The sequence below is a fragment of the Tamandua tetradactyla genome, chromosome 17, assembly GCF_023851605.1.
Source record: "Tamandua tetradactyla isolate mTamTet1 chromosome 17, mTamTet1.pri, whole genome shotgun sequence".
Taxonomy (NCBI): Eukaryota; Metazoa; Chordata; class Mammalia; order Pilosa; family Myrmecophagidae; genus Tamandua; species Tamandua tetradactyla.
In genome coordinates this window covers 52,780,593-52,802,733 of record NC_135343.1, presented here as the reverse complement: position 1 = coordinate 52,802,733, position 22,141 = coordinate 52,780,593, and the positions used below count along the sequence as shown (strand labels likewise).

At 41.2% G+C, this 22,141-nt stretch overlaps 1 long non-coding RNA gene across 5 annotated transcripts in view; it reads left to right on the top strand.

The window, feature by feature from the left end:
- LOC143661071 (uncharacterized) overlaps positions 1-22,141 on the top strand; it is a 152,651-nt gene that overhangs the window by 41,012 nt on the left and 89,498 nt on the right. For 2 of the 5 annotated variants that reach the window (XR_013164406.1, XR_013164405.1), the window contains exon 1: positions 8,488-9,072. The exons of 1 other annotated variant lie outside the window; for it this stretch is intronic. This is a non-coding gene — a long non-coding RNA (uncharacterized LOC143661071). Of the gene's footprint in view, positions 1-8,478; positions 9,073-22,141 lie in introns of those variants that run through there. 2 more of the 5 variants (XR_013164404.1, XR_013164408.1) reach the window with 2 other exon arrangements.

Genomic DNA, 22,141 nt, shown 5'->3' with positions numbered 1-22,141 from the left:
TGTCCTAGTTTTGAAAGTCATACAGCATCACTTTGCCACTGTTTGATGAAATAGAAATTCTGCTCCAGTTCTTTGGGAGGCATTTCAAAGAATTTGTGATCATGTTTTAATATCTCTATAGTATCACTATTCTAAGCCACTGAGTTCAGAGGTTATGCCTTTCCTTCCTAAGACTAGAATATGGCTCCTTGGTAATGCTATCACCAGCCAAGAATTCTCCCCCCACTATATTGTCAGCAATTGCATATCAAAGGCATTAGCAAAATACATTCCTATATGAACTCTTTAGGCATTTTTTAATTTGTATGAATTTATATATTTAAGATTAGAATTTTAAATAGCTAGAATAATAAAACCCTGATTGGGTGAAGTCTGGCTTGGTGTGGTAGTTTTTATTTTAATAAGTGAATTTGAACAAATAAATTCAGAATTTGAGAACTCTCTGTGTTTTAGGTATGGAAAAGCACCTGGTCAGACAAAACCCATCTTGGGGTGTGGAATGGAACATAAAAAATTGGGATGAATACAAAAGTGTTATGAATCTGAAATAGGATACACAGTCACTATTAACATCCTGGAAGATAGCTTTTCGAGTGGGAGACTTAGATATACATTCTAGTTATAACTATAGATTAATACATTAATTGGTTTATCTCTGTAGTCATTTCAGTGCTGGTGCCAGGACCTTTCCTTTTCACAGTCATGACCTTAGGGTGCTAGGATAATTACAAAGAAGGCAAAGACTGGCTCAGCCTCAGTATTTTACACAATTATTATCAATGTTCTTATGTCTTTAAAGGCAACTTGGGACACAGGGTTTAGTTTTATTTAGTTTAACTCAGAGCTAGAGGTTTTGAATAAGAAAACAAACAGACTCATCTTCCAATAGAGACCTTTGAAAGCTGAGAAAGGTCCTCCATTTACCTTTCTTGTAAGTCTGTGACATTCCAATATGTATCAAAAAACCTGGGCTTTAGTAGAAGATTTGCTTTAATGGTCATGCTTCTGTCCTCATACACATATCCAGAATAAATGGATTAGAACAGGGGTTGGGTGACTTTTTCCATAAAGGGCCAGACATAGAATTTCTGTTGCTACTACTCAGCTCTGACCTTATGGTATAAACCAGCCATAGATAATACATAAATGAAACAGCGTGACTCTGACCTAATAAAACTTTATTAACAGAAACAGATTATGGCCCAGATGTTGCCTGCTTGCTACAGTTTGCCAACCCCTGGATCAAAACATAGTTGGTATATAGGTCCTACATATGAATAAATAAAAAGGTTTACAGGTTATTGTTTGATAGGTAAAAATGGCAGGACTCTGGGAGAACAAGGAGGAACAATTTTTAACCACTGAAGCCCTACATCCACATATCTACCGCAGAAAAGACAGATCCCAAATAACTTCATCCTGTATTTAAAACACTTATCCTTAAGTTAATTGCTGTTTTTTAGCTTGTTATAGTATAGAGGCTCAGCTTTTCTCAAATAAGTTCATAAGTTAGAAAATTCCTTTTAGGTATTACCAAGACCGGTCAAAAACAGGGGTATCCATCTAATCATTAGATCTCTTTCCAGGCTAGACCCAATTTTTCTCAATGTGTGCCTCACCTGGTGCATAAGCAGAGAATATATTCATGTTTAGGGTCATCACAAATTTTACTAGGCCTGTGGTCATATACTTCTCTGCTGATGGGTATAGTACTGTTGTGCTGGACAAATACACATGTGAGAACTGAAACAGATTTTGGACCAACACGTTGTAAAAGAGGGGCATCTTCAAATACTTTTAATCACCGATATCGAAAGCTCCATCTCATTTGCCATTGAAGGTCCATTTTAGTAAGATGTATGAAATAGTGCGAACATACAGGGAGTCAGCTGTCAAGAGCCATTTCTTGTGCTGTCTCCAGCTGATTTCTTCTGTTTCATTCTTGACCCTCTTTAATTCCCTTGAGAAGATTTTCTTATAGTCTGAGTAATTCAGTGGTTCTCAACTGTGGCTGCACATTAGAATCAACTTGTGCTGAGGTTAAACACGACCAGATAGAGAATTTTAGCCAACATTGTTATTGGCAGGTTGTTTTATGCCACCTCTGATAGGTTTGCTTTGGCCCTTAGGCTCCTCTCTTGAGTTTCCTTCAATCTGAATGGCCTCTACTCTTTACAAAGATTTTCTTGGCAGTAGTCATTCCGGTAAACCTCATGGAAACCCATGTCCCTGACATCATTGTTCATTTCTGGGTTTCCTTCACAACTTGCCCCTCCACCATGTACATGAGGATATAAGCCTGCCTAATTGGGTCTCATTTAAAGAACAAATATCTAGAGTGAACACTTTTTACTATCCAAAAGTGAATTAAAAGAACTAGAGTTTTCAGATCATCATGTAGGTGAGACAGAGCCAAGGGGAAAAAGAGGAAACAATGGACTGATAGAGTAAAAGACAGAGTGGTTTCTCCAGCTGAGAAGTAGCTACGCATGGCAGAGAGAGATGGACATTCAGTGATGGAGAGGTGTCATTGCCCCACAGAAAGAACTACAGTGGAAAATCTGAATGGAAGCTTTCAGAACCCAAGGAGAGAGTGCACTGATAGACCAATAGGCCAGATTAGTGATTACTGTGAGTTTTGATAGAGCATTTGATTGTTTGATTAAGGATTCTTGGTGCTGACTGAGAGGGACTGTTCAGAACCAAAAGGGATGATGAACATGGCTGCATCTGGTGCTGCTGAAGTTATAGATCATGCAAGAATAGGGAACTGAAGAGTTGTGAACTGGGGCAAATGACATTGGATGGAGCACTTTCCAGTGTCTTTTTCTGCATACAGTAACAGGGATGGGAGGTATGGATTCGACCTTAACTGAAGAAAGGACAAGGGAATGTATCAGGATGGGAAATTGGAGGCTATTTACTATCTTGATAAAGGACCATATAAAAATATTGGAAGAAAAGGCTAATGACAAGGATGGCACAAGACCCTACATTACAGTCACATACTCATTGGCAGGTTACATTTCTATCTTCACTTCTGCTTTGCTGCATACTATTTTCGCTAAGAGATATTTTGCCTCTGAGCATATGTAAGCATCTAATCCATGGCTTTGAGTGCCTATATAACATTTGTAAGGTCGTATGAGTTCACTGTTGAAATCAGTAAATGCAAAATAATCATCTCTAATTGCCTTAACTACATCACTAGCTGTCATGTCCTCGTTGGGCTAGGTGTCAACATTTCTCTTCACAAAAGAGAATCCTTTGTAGTAGGACTAGAAACAAGTGCAATATCTGAAATAGGGCTCAGTCTTTAAAACTTCAGAAGGAAGTTCTGTGACTTGGCCAAAGGACCCAGCATACATCAGTGTTTAATCTGTATAAGGACCAAACCCTCCAGGCTCCCACAGTTTTAATTATATGGATCTGTTTCTGCAAGTGATAGCTTAGAAAGACAGATTAATGATTTAAAGTATATTTTCCTCTGAGAAATAGTTAAATAAATGTAACTGGACAAGTGGGTAAAAGTTGGAGTAGTTTATTAAGTTAAGCCAAGACTATTTGTGGTGTATGAGAAACTTTTCAAGGTGAAGTGTGGGTTCGGTTTTGAATACAGAAGCCATTTTGCCCGTCCTGCCATTGGATTTCATTTTGAATCCCAAGTTGTGTCTTGTGGCTGCTATTCACGTTATAGGTTCCAGTTCTGGGTGAGCACAGCTGCAGGAAGCCGGCGGCGATGCTGTCCTCTACCGAGAAGGACCTTGATCTGCTGTCCGCACAATGAGTGTGCCTCACCTTTTGCTTGCCACGGTGTCAGTTTTCATTACCTTGACATTTCTCACGCTTTGATGTGTGATATGAAATGGTAGCCTTTGGCAATAGATGGGGAAATGAGCCTTCACAGGGACATAGAGCACTTGCCAAAGGAAAGGTGTGGAAAATGGATGTGACAAGGTTATTCGGCTTGCTTTCTTAAGAAGTTTCAGCTCAGCTGCAAGTGTGGATGGTACCACTTTCTGCATCAGCCTGTTTATTATAGGGGTAGCTGTGTATTCCCTTGCAAATTTGTCTTGGGCACTTTTGCCATCACTGTCTAGCTTGGGGAAATCCTGCCTTGTTGGGAAGACAAAACAACCAGTGGTCTAGGAAAGCTTCAGGGCCGCCATTAATTTCCATTTCAATTGCTGAAAACTCCAAAATCAAATGGTGATGTTTTGCTTCCATGTTGTTAATGGCTCAGTTTCTTTTCTTGGGTTTTAATCTTTGGTATTTAAGGAGTGTATTTATGCTTAAGTGAATCAAAAGAGTTCTTTAGTCTATCTTTTGTCTACAAACACCAGTGTTAAAAATATTCAGGCCACAATGCCTCTTGTTTTTGGGTTTTGTCTGTTTTTTTTTCTTAGGATGTTGTGGTGGAAATAACGATAGGCTGGACTATAGATGGTACAGCCAGAAATGCAACACAAGCTTTCAAAAGGGCATGCAAACCAGCTATGATCTGGACTGGGACTGTTATTTAGGGAGAGCTATGAATTTAGGGACTGAAAGTAAAGCAAATTTATATCTCAGTTTCCATGGATCAGGAGTCTAGACTTAGGATTTAGCTGAGTCCTCTGTGCAGGGCTCACTAGTCTGAAATCAAGGGGTCAGCCAGGGCTCTGACTTCACCTGATCCTTTTTCAAACTCACCTGATTGTTGACAGAATTCAATTCCTTACGGATGTAGGACCGAAATCTTCAACTCTATGGGGCCATGTCCACCATAAACTTTTCACAGCACAGCAGTTTGCTTTCTTTCTCCAAGATAGCAGGGAATATTTCCAATGCTTCATTCTCTTTAAAGACCTCACCTACTTACCTCAGGCTCACCTGGAATGATCTTCCCCTTGATCCATTAAAATCTCACTAATTAGGAACCTTCATCATGTCCAGGGACTCTCTTCACCTTTGCCATGTTCTGTTGGCTCAAAGCTAATTATAGGCTCGGCCCATATTCAAAGGAAGGGAATCATCCGAGGGCATAATACCACGGGTGAAGGGCATGGGAGCAATCACAAAATTCTGCCTGCCGCAGTCCCCAGCACTCTAGGTAAACACTGCATTGGTGCACTCCTCACTGCCAAGTCCAGCAGCCTCTTCTTGGTTCTCACTCTCAGGTCAGCATTGCTGACAACACGTCTGATCCTTCTGAGGATTTCTTGATGTGGCTTTCTCTCAACGTTCCCACCAGAGAGGCCATGGAGGGAGGTGGAAAGCAGAAAGCACGTGGGTTCGGTCCCTGCTCTTATTAGGAGCCATCAGCAGGTAGCTTGCTGCTGCTGCTCAAATGACACTGGCAGGAATTGGAAACAGGAAGGCACTTCCTCCTCCTCTCCTTCCTCATCTCTATCTCCTTTTAGTATTTCCTCTGCACAACCTGAGCATAAGCCAGTCACTTCTGGCAAGGGAGTCTGGGAAATACCAAGGGCAGGCTCCAGCCCCTGTGCCCAGAGCAGAGTGCAGAGGGGTGGGCTTGAAGCCTAGAGGTGGGTAGTTAGCAGGCATAGTTCTTTTTAGTAGCACTGGAGCAAATACATTTGAGCCCATCATTCACTCCGGTCTGGGATAACACACATTCCCTTTGGGTACAACTCAGCTCTGCGTCACAGATATAGTGCCTTCTTACTTCCACTTCTCAAACCTGCGTAGCCAGTTAACACTTCACATTTGCATCAGTTCAACATACAGACTCTGATTTCCTGGATCCCACCTAAGAGCATTTCACCCCTTGAGCCTTCTCAGAATCCTTTTAATTGCTCCCCAAATTCTGTTTCCGAAAGTTCCAGCCTCCAGAACTCCCTCCCAGCCCTGTTCGCCTGGTACTTTGAATGGCAGAGGTTTTGTAATTAGCAGCCATCGTAGGAGAGATGGCAGCAGCAGACTCAGTTCTGACATAGCTGCTCTACAATAAGACTGCTTCTCATACATGTGACCAAACGATTATCTGATCTGTTTTACACCGCCAGCCGGCAAGGCTGTTAGAGACCGGCCTCCCAGGGGTTGACCTACTCACACATTAATCCACTCCCTTTGGTTGTGCATTTTATTGCTTTGGGTTATTGTAAAGGTGCAGAGATTAATTAGCAGATTTAAATCCTTGAAAGTTTCATTACATAATTTTAGTCATCAGCAAACCTTGGGAAAACTTAAAAAATGAAGGCATTAGATCATTTTAATTGGAAATTTAACTGTCTCTTTATAGAATATTTTATCGCTTGTCTTCTGCATAGACAGCTGCCTTAATGTGTCCTTAGACACTGGAGTTCACAGCTGGATGCTCCCTGGGAGACCTTGTTCTTGTCTTGGTGAGAGGAGGTTGGATTTGCCTGCAGCAAGCAGACCCAGCTTTAAGAAATCCTAGCATCAGATAAGCCTGAATATGCAAAGAAAGTGCATTAGGGGCTTATTCACGTTACCAAAAGTGTCTAGTTTCTAATGAAATTTTTTTTTGAGATTCTTAAACTGTAATCTTTCTTTTGTTCTCATACAGTAATTTTAATTGGTGAGAACTTCTTTTCCTCCCTGTCACGGCAGGGACCTGCTCACCGGGCTTCTGGCACACCTGGGGATACCTGCCTCATGGGGCTGCTGACTGCCAGCAGGACAAGGAAGCAAGTCGCGGACTGGACATCCTCTCAGCCCGCCCTTTCATCAGAACCAGGCTGACCTCTCCTCCCAACCTACCTGTGCTTTTTCAAGGGCGCTGCTGAAAGGCAGTTGGAATCACAATCTCCCAGTCCCAACAACTAGCTCACGGGGAGACACTGCAGGTCTCTTAAAATACACAGACTACAAGGGAAGGAACAGGGGAAATGGAAATAATCTGTAAGAAAATACAAAAAAATAATCTATGCCTTAATGCGAGCCGTTTGGTTTCTCTTTTCCATTGGATGCTTGTGCTTTCCCAGCAGTAGCCAAATCCTCCTAAGAGGAGATCACAGGTGACTCTGAGGGAAGAGAGACAGGACTCTTCGAGTCGGGTGTGACCTCCTTGAAGTGGTCTGACCCAGGTCCCACCATCATAGATTCACGAAGTTTCATCTAAGAGGCTAACAAGTGGAGGAAAGGGGCGATTCAGGTCTCCCTGCTGCCCTGCACGTATGGTTCTGAATTGCGTTGTCTGCCCATGGGTCCCACGTCCCTCTCTCCCCAAGGTCCCTCCTCTCAGCTCCACGGGGAGGCTGTGGGGGCAGGGCGCGCGTGACCAGAATAAAAGCCAGAGTGCTATCTTTAGCTCCGGTCTGTCACTCCCCATTTCTCAGCAGTTCTGGGCTTGCTTTTCTTCCCATTTCAGGCTCTGAGTCTGTGCGTGGGTGCGTGTGCGTGCGAGCTTCTGTTTGTCTCTATTAATATGTGGCTTAATCACATGGAATGATTCACAATAGTTCTTTTTGCAATAGAATGCAGGTCCTGGAGTTTCACTTCATTGTTTGTCACGCTTATATATGGTCAGTTTTATTCTTAAGATGACTTATGAAATATATTCTTTAAGGTAAAAGCATATTAACTTAAATAAAAGAACTATGTCTATAATAACTCTGATGATAATATCAAGGGAGGATATTTCCCTCTCTGTACCATTTTCCCCCTCTCCTCATGTCCTTACAAAGTAATTAAATTATTAATGCTAATTATGGAAAAATAATTCCTATCTCTTTTGGATTTGAGAAAGGCACAAAAAATTATTAAAAAAAAAAAAAAGTAAAGACACTGATGCTCAGAGAAAACTATGGGTGTCTCTGTTTCTAGCCAGTCTTTTCATCCCCTGTTCCAATATCACCCTGGATCCTTTTTAACTGGGGTTCGTGAGAACTAGCAGTGGGTGAGGGTCTGTGTTTGGTTAAAGTGTTCGTCACTTCCTGCACTGGCATTTGCTGACAGACTCTTGTTCCTATGGTTTTCTTCAGATGCCATTTCACAGCCAGGCAGCTTATCTCTATGCTCGTCTGAAACAGCAGCTCCTTCTACTCTGCCCCCATCTGAGTTGCCTACACACATGGGAAGTACTTGACTGTCTTACACGACATTTTTGAACAGATGGGGCTCCCCTCTGAGACTGTCTCGGGCTCGTCTGCTTGGACCACTCAATGTTTCCTCCAGTCTCGGCCCTAGAAAAGCATCGATGCTTTATTTCAACCATCCCACTTCAGCACTCCTGACTTCAAAGTACACTGGGCTTTCCTTACAGAGTAATTTTTCTCTTAAGAGTATGCCTTGTCTCCTCATAGCTCCATAAGCTTAAGTGACTCACACACCCCCCCTTCAGCATTTTATTATGAACATCTTCAAACATACAGAAAATTTGGAAGAATAGTACAGGGAACCCCCATCCCCCCGCCCCATTACACCCACTGAACTCTAAGTTCAGAATTTTGAATTATATCTAGTTCATAGAATAAGAATTTGACGTACGTGTGGGCACAGGGCAGGGGGTGGATGTATTTGGGGAGTGGGGTGGGGGGTTATAGCAGGTAACAGAGGTAACCTGGGAAACAATGGAACTAGCTTCATCAGGGCAGAAAATGAGCTCAGTGCTGACAAGACTTGAGGAAGCCTTGTTCTTTTCAACCATGGCTATTTGTTGACTTTACCTGGGAGACTTAAAAAAATTCCTGATGTCTGGGCCATAACTCGTCTAAGCTGCAACTTTGTATGAATAGAAAAAGGTGTTCCTGGGGAGAAGGTACAGTCCTGCATCTCAGGATTGACCAGAAGTCGCACCTGTTGGATTAGACAACTGGAAAATTTAGCTTTTATCAATAAACCAGGCTGGACTTCAGGCTCTACCTGCCTCCTTGGCTGAGCCCCCTCTGAGGACAAATTATACAGCCATGTGTCAAAGCCTGTCAAGTTTGCTATCCAACACAGAGGAAGTTGAATCTCTGGAAAGATAAAGAGACAAAAGCTATATTCAGTGCACATTCACACACACGCACGTGCACAACCATACACACGGTGCTAATGGAAAAGAGAAAAGGTCTGAAACAGGCGAAGGGATTTGCGGTACTTCATTCCTCATTTATTCATTTGGTAAGTGTTTATTGAGTATTTCACATGTGTACTTTTGAGAACCACCTGAAGTTGACACACTTTCTGCATCAGAGGAACTTTTGAAGTTTTATAGATAGATAAGCATGTCTACTCCTTTTACAGACACAGAGATTGTGCTGCACAACCTCTGAGAATAAAAGTGACTTCTTGTTGCATGCTGAGCCCTGCAACGTGGCTCTCTAGTGAACAGTACCAATCTCTTGCCTTTGCAGGGTGTTTCCTTTCAAGGTCACCTGAAAGCAGTATCTATAAAGGGACTGATTTATGAGGAACGTATGTCTACTGAAAAGCTTCCCATAGCCCCACCCCCTTCCCAGCATTAAGAAGTTAATACTGAAATTGCCTGACTATCAGCAGAAGGATTAAACTTCATAGTGACAGATTTAGAGAGAAAGAGAAATTCTTTGGGGCTTAGAGCTTAATAGAGAGTTTTTTTTGCCATCCCAGAATGAGTGCCAGTACACTGGGGACTGTTTCCTTTATTCCAGACTCTGCTAGGAAAGAGTCCCCAGCACCATCTTGTTGGACTGCCTGTGTTGTAATAAGAATAAATAACAGATTAAAGAGTGATAAGCATTGATTTACTCTATGATGATGAAAGTAATATTATTTCTTAATAAGAATAAAAATCAGGCACACTGCCATGATCTGCAGATAAACTCTGGCTGTACTTTGTGTGCTGGTTTGAAAGGATGAAAGGATGACCCTAGAAAAGCCATGTTTTAATCAAAATCCCATTTCCTAAAGGCAGAATAATCCCTATTCAATACTGTATGTAATTAGAGCATCTCCCTGCAGATGTGATTTAATCAAGAGTGGTTGTTAAACTGGATTAGGTGATGACATGTCTCCACCCATTTGGGTGGGTCTTGATAAGTTTCTGGAATCCTATAAAAGTGGAAACAGTTTGGAGAAAGAAGATTCAGAGAGAGCAGAGAATGGTGCAGCACCATGAAGTAGAGAGTCCATCAGCCAACGCTTTAGAGATGAAGAAGGAAAAACGTTTCCTTGGGAGCTTCATGAAACAGGAAGCCAGGAGAGGAAGTAGCAGATGATGCTGTGCTCGCCATGTGCCCTTCCAACTGAGAGAAACCATGACTGTGTTCGCCATGTGCCTTCTCACTTGAGAGAGAAACCCTGAACTTCATCAGCCTTCTTGAACCAAGGTATCTTTCCCTGGGTGCCTTTGATTGGACATTTCTATAGACTTGTTTTAATTGGGACATTTTCTTGGCCTTAGAACTTTAAATTAGAAACTTATCGAATTCCCCTTTTTAAAAGTCATTCTGCTTCTGGTATATTGCATTCCGGCAGCTAACAAACTAGAACACTTGATATATGTTATTCATAAATGTTTATATTAAACAGCACAAGTAATTTTTCTTCTTTTTATTTAAGGCTATATTATGCATGTTGCATTTCCTCAAATATGCTTCAAAAACATAATATTTAACTTGTTAAATGATACTCTATTTTTAAGGTTCTTCATATGCATATTGCCAAATTACTACAATCCAAAATATCTTAAAATGTTCACCTCCATCCGCAGCATAGGAATGCCTTTTTTTTTTTTTTTACCATCTTCACCACTTTGGGAATTTTTTTATTCTTGAATTTAACAAATTTTTAGATGATAATATACTTTTGCTTTTATACTTGTTATTTTTGGTTACTACAAGGATGAATATCTACGTACCTCAGTTATTCATGGCTCTTCTATGCATTGTTGACAATATATATTACCCATATTCATATTGGTCTTTGAAAATCTCATTATTGATTTATAAAAGCTCTCTTTTAATACAGAAATTCATTCTTATTTTTCTTTTAATATGCTGAATTTTTTTCAGTTTGTCTTTTACTTTTATTTAGGCATTCATCAAAGTAGAGGAAATATAATTTAGTGTTTTAAATCTATTAATGTTTTCTTTTATGATTTTCACCTTTGGAATTTATGGTTCCTTCCCCATTATACTAATAAATTTTATCTGTATTTTTACCAGTTCTTTTATATTTTAGTTTTTACTTCATATATTTCATTTTGGAATTTATTTTGTTGAGCATGTGGAAGAGCTATAATTTTACTGTTGTTAACTAATCATTTCTTTACTATATATTAAATAATCCACCATTTACCTATTCATGACATATTATTCTAATCTAAATTTAATTATTGCCCCTTTAGGAGCTCTTTCTAGGATTTCATTGTTTCACTGATTTGTCTTTTTGTTCTTATATCAAGCTTTAATATTTGTAGGACAAACCACCTTATTACTTTTTTTTCAATATTTCTTTGTCTGTTTTTATTTTTCAAATGGATTTTAAAATAATTTTGTTAAATCTTGTCCCAATCTTACCGTGTAACTTATTGGCACTTTGATACAGGGAGAACATAACAGTCTTCCAAAATTGACCACACCATAATGTGGGTCAATATTTATCAAAAAAAGAGTGGAAATTTCAAGTTAATCTGAAGATATTAAAATGAACATGAACAACAAAAATTATAGCCCGATTATACTTGTGAATAGAGATGTAAATTCTTTACAAACAAAATGAAAATTGAATATAATTTTACTCTTTTACTCCTAGCCAAATTAGTGTCACAAGGACTAGATTTGACCTGTTGCATGACACAACTAGAAAACAGAACAAAATATATGAAACAATGGTTTCGGAAACTGTACATGAAGCAGCACCAGACAGTGATCCCTGAGAGGGTGTATTAGTTAGGGTTCCCTAGAGGAGCAGAGTCAGCAGGAAATATTCGTAAATATTAAATGTATAAAAGTGTCTCATATAACCGTGGGAATATAGAGTCCAAAATCTGTAGGGCAGGTTGTGAAGCTAATGATTCCAATGAAGTGTCTGGACAAATTCCACAGGAGAGGCTTGCCAGCCAAACCAGGAAGAGAACCTGTCTCTTCTGAATCCTACTTAAAAGGCTTCCAGTGATCAGATTAAACATCATTCATTAAAGAAGACAATCCCTTTGTGTCCCCTTGTGTCCAGCTGTGGATATAGCTGACATGATCATGACTTAATTCTGTGAAATGTTCTCATAGCAAAAGATAGGGCACTTGCCCATCCAGACAAACAGGTGCCACCACCTGGCTAAGTTGACACATCAACCTGATCATGACAGTCCACCCCTTGTCAACTTGGCAGCTATACTCATCACCTAAAACCATACCTAATTTCTAAATAGAAAACAAAAAAGAGATGCATTTTTTCTCACCTAACAGTACTCAACTGTCCTGCATATAATCAAAAACATATTAAATATCTCCAGAATAGGGTGCAAGTCCTTGGGTAATATTTATTCTTAAACTTGATATCTTCAAACTTAAATAGTATAACATGAACAAAGCAGCATTATAGTCCTTGTTTCTGTAACTGATCATGTGGTCATAGTTCATATTTATCACTACTTTCTTCCACTACCCATTCCATGTTCCCTTTACCCTCAGCAAGCACTTCAGTTGGCCATGGTTCTTTGCCTGGTGGGGTAACCCAAATCTTCATTCCTGATGTTTCAGAGTGAGTGGTAGCTCTGCCTGGATTGTGTTGTTGCAGTTTTTCATTGATTTTAATCACAGGGCATGGTAGAACTAAAAGACGCTCTCAGGAATCTCCTATATTCCAAGAAACCTCTTCTTTACCTCCATTGTGTAGTTGCAATCCTACTTCCCCTGATAGTCAGGGTCAATCACCCCAGACAATAATGTAATCCCCTTCTTGGCTTGTTGATCCAGGGGCATGAATAGCCCAAAGTGACCAGGTGGCAGTCTTAGATTCCAGTTCAATGTAATCATTGTTGTTTCTCCTGGTGGAAGCACTCCCCTTTTTGGAACTAAAACCTGTAGACCAGCAGAGCTCAGGGTCACAGGGACAGGAAACAAAAATTTTCCTAGTGGATCACAAGGGGTAATAATAAATGGGGTCACTCCCATTTCTACCCCTTGGTTCCTGGATCCATGGATCTTGGCTATGGGAGAAACAGCACCACACAGCGGATGCTGATTCAGAGCATACACAGATTCCTGGAGAACATTACCCCAGCCCTTCAAGGTATTGTCACCTAGTTGGCACCATAATTGAGTTTTCAAAAGGCCATTCCATTGTCCTAACAATCCAGCTGCTTCTGGATGATAGGGAACATGGTAAGACCAGTTAATTCCATGAGCATGTGCCCATTCTTGTACTTCATTTGCTGTGAAGAGTGTTCCTTGATTAGAAACAATGCTGTGTGGAACACCATGATGATGGGTAGGGCATTCTGTAAGCCCATGATGTTAGACTAAGCAGGAGCATTGCATGCAGGGAAAGCAAACCTATATCCAGAGTATGTGTCTATTCCAGTTAGAACAAATTGCTACCCCTTCCATGAAGGGAGTGGCCCAATGTAATCAACCTGCCACCATATAGCCGGTTGGTCACCTTGCGGAATGGTGCCATATCAGGAGCTGAGTGCAGGTCTTTGCTGATGGCAGATTGAGCACTCAGCAGTGGCTTTAGCCAGGTCAGCCTTGGTGAGTGGAAGTCCATGTTGCTGAGCCCATGCATAACCTCCATCCTTACCAATGTGACCACTTTGTTCGTGAGCCTGTTGGACAATGACAGGAGTTGTTGGGGAAAGAGGCTGACTGGTATCCACAAAATAGGTCATCTTGTCCACTTGATTATTAAAACATTCTTCTGCTGAAGTTCCCCTCTGGTGTGTGTTCACATGGGACACAAATATCTTCATGTTTTTAGCCCACTCAGAAAGGTCTATCCACATACCTCTTCCCCAGACCTCTTTGTCACCAATTTTCCAATTGTGGTCATTACAAGTCCCTGACCATCCAGCCAAACCATTAGCAACAGCCCATGAGTCAGTATACAAATGAAACTCTGGCCAATTATCCTTCCAAGCAAAATAAACAACAAAGTGTGCTGCTTGAAGTTCTGCCTACTGGGAGGATTTCCCCTCACCACTGTCCTTCAAGGACACCTCAGAAAAGGGTTGTAGTGCTGCAGCTGTCCACTTTCAGATGACACCTGCATATCATGCTGAGCCATCTGTAAACCAGGCCTGAGTTTTCTCTTCCTCAGTCAATTCACTGTAAGGAACTCCCTAAGAGGCCATAGCTCTGGTCTGGGAAAGAGAAGGTAATGTGGCAGTAGTGGAGACCATGGGCATTTGGGGACTTCCTCATGTAACTTACTTGTGCCTTCAGGACCTGTTCTGGCTCTATCTCACATATACCATTTCCATTTTATGATGGAGTGCTGCTGCACATGCCCAAATTTATGGCTTGGTGGGTCAGACAACAACCCAGCTCATGATAGGCAACTCAGGTCTCATGATAACTTGGTGGCCCAAGGTTAAGCATTCAGTCTCTACTAAAGCCCAGCAGCAGGCCAAAAGCTGTTTCTCAAAAGGAGAGTAGTTATCTGTAGCAGATGGTAAGGCTTTGCTCCAAAATCCTAAGGGTCTTCATTGTGATTCTCCTATAGGGGCCTGTCAAAGGCTCCAGAAAGCATCTCTATTTGCCACTGACACTTCCAGCACCATTGGATCTGCTGGATCATATGGTGCAGCTTGTACAGCAGCCTGGACCTGTCACAGAGCCTCCTCTTGTTCAGGTTCCCTACTCAAAATTACCATCTTTTTTGGCCACTTGATAAATGGGCTGGAGTAGCACACCCAAATGAGGAATATGTTGTTGCCAAAATCCAAAGAGACCAAGTAGGCATTGTGCCTCTTTTTTGATTGTAGGAGAGGCCAGATGAAGCAACTTATCTTTCACCTTAGAAGGCATCTCTTGACATGCGCCACATCACTGGAAACCTAGAAATTTCACTGAGATGAAAAGCCCCTGTATTTTTGTTGAATTTATCTCCCATTCTCTGACACACAAATGCCTTAGCAATAAGTTTAGAGTAGTTGCTACTTCTTGCTCATTAGGTCCAGCCAATATGATATCATCAATATAGTGGACTAATGTGATGTCTTGTGGGAAGGAGAAATGATAAAGTTCCCAGTGGACAAGATTATGACAGAGGGCTGGGGAGTTGGTATACACCTGAGGTAGGACAGTGAAAATATACTGCTGACCTTGCCAGCTGAAAGCAATCTGTTTCTGGTGGTCCTTACTAACAGCTGTTGAGAAAAAAACATTTGCCACATCAATAGCTGCATACCAGGTAACAGGGGATGTACTGGTTTGCTCAAGCAATGATACTACATCTGGAATAGCAGCTGCAATTGGAGTTACCACCTGATTGAGCTTACACTAATCCACTGTTATTCTCCAAGACCCATCTCTTTTCTGCACAGACCAAATAGGAGAGTTGAATGGGGATGTGGTGGGAATCAACACCCTTGCATCCTTCAAGTCCTTAAGAGTGGCAGTAATATCTGCAACCCCTCCAGGAATCCAGTATTACTTCTGATTAACTATTTTACTAGGTAGGGGCAATTCTAGTGGCTTTCACTTGGCTTTTCCCACCCTAATAGCCCTCACTGCGTGAGTTAGAGAGCCAATTTGGGGATTCTGCCAGATGCTCAGTATGTCTATTCCAATTTTGCATTCTGGAACTGGGGAAATAACTACAGAATGGGTCCACGGGGGACCTGGACCCACTGTAAGATGGACCTGAGCTAAAACTCCACCAATCACCTGACCTCCATAAGTCCCCACTCTGGCTAGTGGATCAGAGTGACATTTTGGGTCCCCTGGAATTAATGTCACTTCTGAACCAGTGTCTAATAATCCCTGAAATATCTGAACATTTCCTTTTCCCCAGTGTACAGTTACTCTGATAAAAGGCTGTCAGTCTCCTTGGGGAAGGCTTGGAGGAAGATATACAGTATAGATCTGTGGCAGTGTAACAGGGTTCTCCCTACTGGCCTCCCCTTCATTCAAGGGACTCTGGGTCTGTAAATTGTCTCAAGTCTGGAAATTGATTAAGAGGCCGTGACTCTGTGTTTTTGCAATTCAAGTTAGGCTTCTGTTCACTTGACCTAGAACTCTTTTGTTTATACAACTCAAGAAAGAATTTAGTAGACTGCCCATCTATTGTATTTCTAGATACCCTATGATTTACTAGCCAATGCCACAAATCTCTGCGAATCAGATTATTTTGACTCCTGCTTTGAGTTTGCTATCTATATTATAATAGAATTAGCTATTATAAGCCACGTCCACCCCTGTCTTTGGCAATTAAGTGCTGCCACCTGACTTCTGCCAACTTGGGATCCGGTCATCCCCATTGTGTTTAAGGATTCCAGCTCAGTGACAGCAGTTCCCACAGTAAATATCTGACCTACAGAGAAGCGCAACTACAGAGCTCTTCAGAGATGATGGCACTAGTCTCACAAATTTATTTCTCACCGTTCTGGTAAAAGGTGCATCCTCCAGACATTCCTGGGGTATAAGAGTAGGCTTTTCATGATAAATCCACTCTAACATTCCAATCTCTCTAAGCCTCTGGATCCCCTCATCTACATTATATTAGGGCCATTCTGGCATTTCAACCTCAGTTAATGTCAGCCACGTTTTGATCCATGTTTCAGCCAACCATCCAAACGAACTGTTAGTGCCTTTTCTAACCCCTCAAACTATAACACTGAATACAGAATCCCTGCTTAATAGGCCCATATCAATAAATTCAGCCTGATCCAGCCTTGTATTCCTCCCACCGTTATCCCACACCCTTAAAGTCCATTGCCACACATATTCCCCTAATTTCTGTCTGTATAAATTGGAAAACTCACATAGTTCTTTTGGAATATAATGTATCTCCTCATGTGTGATACTTTCTACTTCACTTTTAGGGGCCCATTGGCCCCTAGATTATAATCTAGCTATAGATCTGCAGGAAATGAGGGGTGGTAGGGGTGAATCATGAAAAGAATTACAAGTATCTTCCAAGCCATTTGCTTCAGGTCATTCATTTGCAATTTCATCTGGTGAAAGAGGATTAATCACTCTAGGGATAATGTCTTCAGGTGGAGGTTGGGTGACCAATTCCCAAAGGCAGACTGGAAGTGGAGCAGCTATGTCCTCAGGGTAGACTATTATAGGGTTATCTGGAGAAGACTCAGCATGATCTAGGGTTTCAACCTCTCCACCGACATTCTCAATCTGTATGTCGCCATCCTATTTTTCACGGTCCCACTCCTTTCCAATCAACGCCCTCACTTTAACAGCAGACACCATACAAGATTGAGATTTCAGTTGACATTGTAAAGTTGCTACTCTAACAATAAGTTTCTGAGTCTGATTTTAGTAGATACTAAGTCTACAGCCACAGGAAATAAGATTTGCCTTCAGAACACTTGCAGAAATGTCTATATCTGTCAGATGGTGCATTAGCTTCTCCTTTGAAACCTTAAGCACATCCCTTTCACCCATTAATGTAGCCAGTGTATCTAACAACAACCAGCCAACATGTCTATACTTCCTATTTCCACAAAACTCCATAAAGGCATAAAAAACATTATCCCCCAGAGCCTGGCTTCATATAAGTGAAGCATTAGAAGAATCGAATGGTGATATTTTGACTATCTCTTTTTCCAACTCACTCCATGGATTGGGAGTGTCATTCTGATTATGGGAATCAGAGTCTTTAGTGCCTTTGAGTCCAGTCAGAGTATAAAACCATTCATAAAAACCCAGTTTTAAAATTCTGTTTCTTAAGAGCCACTCCTGGTACCAAGTTGTATAAGTTAGGGTTCTATAAAGAAGCAGAATCAGCAGGGAATATTCATAAATATAAAATTTATAAAAGTGTCTCATGTAACTGTGGGAATGTAGAGTTCAAAATCTGTAGGGCAGGCTGTGAAGCTGACAATTCCAATGGAGCATCTAGGTGAACTCTACAGGAAAGGCTCGCTGGCTGAAGCTGGAAGAGAATGTGTCTCTTCTGTGTCCTTCTTAAAAGGCTTCCAGTGATTAGATTAAACATCACTCATTAAAGAAGACACTTCCCATGGTTGATTACAAATGGAACCAACTGTGGATGTAGTCAACGTGATCATGATTTAATTCTATGAAATGTCCTCATAGCAAAAGACAGGCCAGCACTTGCCCAACCAGACAAACAGGTGCCACCACCTGGCCAAGTTGATACATGAACCTGACCATGACAGAGGGGAAACAAACAATTGAACCCTGCAAGACCATTAGCTTATTGCTTGGAGAGACTATCAGGCCACAGCACATGGGGAGAAAACCCAACAGTCTGAAGGTCACCTTGAAGTAAGAACACATAGCAAGGGGTCCAGGGAGACTAAGGTGCTTAAAAAGTACAGGGAAAAGTGCTAGAGAAGAAAGAATTGCAGAGAGGGAAAGAGTACTGGAGATCTGCAGAGTGTCTCCTTCAAGTCTTTAGCTGAGTACTCATCAGTGCATATATGTGTATAAACAGCCTAAGGCTGAGTAGGAACAAACCTAGAAGAGAAAAAATCGGCCTATTAGATCCCATGGGGTCAAGAATAGTTTATTTTCTTACCAGCTGAGTAGAAAATATATTATTGCACTGGATAATTGGGTTGTTTTCCATAGGTTTTCCCTCAGTAGTGGGACAAACAAAATTAGCGCTAGGGACTTCCTGGAAGATGGCGGTTAGTAAGACGCGTGGATCTTAGTTTCTTCTCCAGGACAGCTACTAGGGGAGTAGAAACGATACAGAAAGCGCCCAAAGCCACAACAGAGATAAAAATGACAGCGTACCCCATCCTGGAACGGCTGGCTGGCTGACAGAAGCAGCTCGGGTGAGATCGCCGAGGCGCGCGGGCCTCACCGGGCGGGGTGGCAAGCAGCTGGAGTCACTCCCTTCCCCCTTCCCGGGCCGGCTGGGAGAATTGGAGAGGCGGTCCCCTGAAACTGTGGCGGCAGGCGCCCACACCACGCGCAGCCCCCTGGACCAACTGAGAGAATTGGATCAGAAATCCCCAGGCCACAGAGAACGGTGACGGGTGGGGGAGGCCCCATCCAAACCCGTGACTCCCGGGGAACGTGCACTCTCCCGGGCGGGCTGCTGCCGCTGGCACCTTCCCGCCACGCTTGTCGTCCCGGGCCGACTAGGAAATTCGGACGGGCTCTTTCCCGGGCTGCGGCGACCAGCAACCCTCCCTGCATTTGGACCCCGGGCCGGCTCAAGCCGCTTCGGCTAGCGAACCCCCCAGATGGCGAGAGTTTTCCAAAGTTTAAGGTCCCACAGCACATTTTACTGGTGGGACCCGCAGACAAACGTGTGCCACGAGCGCCACCTACTGGGCAGGATAAGAAAAACAGAACCCAGAGATTTCACAGGAAAATCTTCCAAACTTTTGGATCCAATACCCAGGGAAATCTGTCTAAATGCGCAGACGCCAACAGAAGATAACGGATCACGCTCAAATAATTGAAAATATGGCCCAGTCAAAGGAACAAACCAATAGTTCAAATGAGATACAGGAGCTGAGACAACTAACGCTGAATATACGAACAGAAATGGAAAACCTCTTCAAAAACGAAATCGATAAATTGAGGGAGGACATGAAGAAGACATGGGCTGAACATAAAGAAGAAATAGAAAAACTGAAAAAACAAATCACAGAACTTATGGAAGTGAAGGACAAAGTAGAAAAGATAGAAAAAACAATGGATACCTACAATGATAGATTCAAAGAGACAGAAGATAGAATTAGTGATTTGGAGGATGGAACATCTGAATTCCAAAAACAAACAGAAACTATCGGGAAAAGAATGGAAAAATTTGAACAGGGTATCAGGGAACTCAAGGACAATATGAAGCGCACAAATATACGTGTTGTGGATGTCCCAGAAGGAGAAGAGAAGGGAAAAGGAGGAGAAAAACTAATGGAAGAAATTTTCACTGAAAATTTCCCAACTCTTATGAAAGACCTAAAATTACAGATCTAATAAGTGCAGCGTACCCCAAAGAGATTAGACCCAAATAGGCGTTCTCCAAGACACTTACTAGTTAGAATGTCAGAGGTCAAAGAGAAAGAGAGGATCTTGAAAGCAGCAAGAGAAAAACAATTCATCACATACAAGGGAAACCCAATAAGACTATGTGTAGATTTCTCAGCAGAAACCATGGAGGCTAGAAGACAGTGGGATGATATATTTAAATTACTAAAAGAGAAAAACTGCCAACCAAGACTCCTATATCCAGCAAAATTGTCCTTCAAAAATGAGGGAGAAATTAAAACATTCTCAGACAAAAAGTCACTGAGAGAATTTGTGACCAAGAGACCAGCTCTGCAAGAAATACTAAAGGGAGCACTAGAGTCAGAACCGAAAAGACAGAAGAGAGAGGTATGGAGAAGAGTGTAGAAAGAAGGAAAGTCAGATATGATATATATAATACAAAAGGCAAAATGGCAGAGGAAAATATTATCCAAACAGTAATAACACTAAATGTTAATGGACTGAATTCCCCAATCAAAAGACATAGATTGGCAGAATGGATTAAAAAACAGGATCCTTCTATATGCTGTCTACAGGAAACACATCTTAGACCCAAAGATAAACATAGGTTGAAAGTGAAAGGTTGGGAAAAGATATTTCATGCAAATAACAACCAGAAAATAGCAGGAGTGGCTATACTAATATCCAACAAGTTAGACTTCAAATGTAAAACAGTTAAAAGAGACAAAGAAGGACACTCTATACTAATAAAAGGAACAATTAAACAAGAAGACATAACAATCATAAATATTTATGCACCGAACCAGAATGCCCCAAAATACGTGAGGAATACACTGCAAACACTGAAAAGGGAAATAGACACAAATACCATAATAGTTGGAGACTTCTATTCCCCACTCTCATCAATGGACAGGACATCTAGACAGAGGATCAATAAAGAAATAGAGAATCTGAATATTACTATAAAGGAGCTAGACTTAACAGACATTTATAGGACATTACATCCCACAACAGCAGGATACACCTTTTTCTCAAGTGCTCATGGATCATTCTCAAAGATAGACCATATGCTGGGTCACAAAGCAAGTCTTAACAAATTTAAAAAGATTGAAATCATGCACAACACTTTCTCGGATCATAAAGGAATGAAGTTGGAAATCAATAATAGGCGGAATGCCAGAAAACTCACAAATACCTGGAAGCTCAACAACACACTCTTAAACAACGAGTGGGTCAAAGAAGAAATTGCAAGAGAAATTAGTAAATACCTCGAGGCAAATGAAAATGAAACCACAACATATCAAAACTTATGGGATGCAGCAAAGGCAGTGCTAAGAGGGAAATTTATTGCCCTAAATGCCTATATCAGAAAAGAAGAAAAGGTAAAAATGCAGGAATTAACTGTTCAATTGGAAGAACTGGAGAAAGAACAGCAAACTAATCCCAAAGCAAGCAAAAGGAAAGAAATAACAAAGATCAGAGCAGAAATAAATGAAATTGAAAATATGAAAACAGTAGAGAAAATCAATAAGACCAGAAGTTGGTTCTATGAGAAAATCAATAAGATTGATGGGCCCCTATCAAGATTGACAAAAAGAAGAAGAGAGAGGATGCAAATAAATAAGATCAGAAATGGAAGAGGAGACATAACTACTGACCTCACAGAAATAAAGGAGGTAATAACAGGATACTATGAACAACTTTACGCTAATAAATATAACAATTTAGATGAAATGGACAGGTTCCTGGAAAGACATGAACAACCAACTTTGACTCAAGAAAACACAGATGACCTCAACAAACCAATCACAAGTAAAGAAATTGAATTAGTCATTCAAAAGCTTCCTAAAAAGAAAAGTCCAGGACCAGATGGCTTCACATGTGCATTCTACCAAACGTTCCAGAAAGAATTAGTACCAATTCTCCTCAAACTCTTCAAAAAAATCGAAGTGGAGGGAAAACTGCCTAATTCATTCTATGAAGCCAACATCACCCTCATACCAAAACCAGGCAAAGATATTACAAAAAAAGAAAACTACAGACTAATCTCTCTAATGAATACAGATGCAAAAATCCTCAATAAAATTCTAGCAAATCGTATCCAACAACACATTAAA